The sequence below is a fragment of the Trachymyrmex cornetzi genome, unplaced genomic scaffold (assembly GCF_001594075.2).
Source record: "Trachymyrmex cornetzi isolate Tcor2-1 unplaced genomic scaffold, Tcor1.1 scaffold559, whole genome shotgun sequence".
NCBI lineage: Eukaryota > Metazoa > Arthropoda > Insecta > Hymenoptera > Formicidae > Trachymyrmex > Trachymyrmex cornetzi.
Genome location: NW_017299870.1, coordinates 65,733 through 66,344, shown reverse-complemented (window position 1 = coordinate 66,344; position 612 = coordinate 65,733).

Here is a 612-nt window from a genome sequence, read left to right as displayed (position 1 = left end):
ACTATAGCCGCTTCATATGAGAATGATATTTATATGAAAATTGAAAAGAATATAATTATCGTCATTGTGGTTAATAATTTAGTGTTTTACAGAAATTAGGTGCTTTACATCTGAGTAGCTGCTGCCTGATCCGTTGTACATAATGATTAATAAAGAGTAGCACGTCTAATTGTCGAATAAATATCTTTCTCGTTGCTTACAATATTATAGCGTATCACGGTGGATCGATATTACATTGTAGTGATGGTATTTCGATTTATTTTAGATTCAGAAAGGAAAAGAATATTATAACATTTCATATGTCTTGGGATTTGTGTAATTATCATATTGAATTCGTCGCAGGGTTGAAAGCGGTAGGATTATAGTTGAGTAAGAATGATAATAAGAATCTGAGTTTAAATGTTTTATTGTGTTTGTGAATTTGATAGAGATTGATTAAGGTTTCATAAAGATGGTATCTTACGGGGATGCAACATGGGTCGTTGGGGGATTAAAGATTTCGGATGCGAGTATTAAAACATGTGGGTTAGACTTAAGGTATGCAAAAGGTGGTTTATAAACTGTTCGTAAGGAAAGTCTGTTAAATAGGGAGTTAGAAGATGGTCAGGAAAT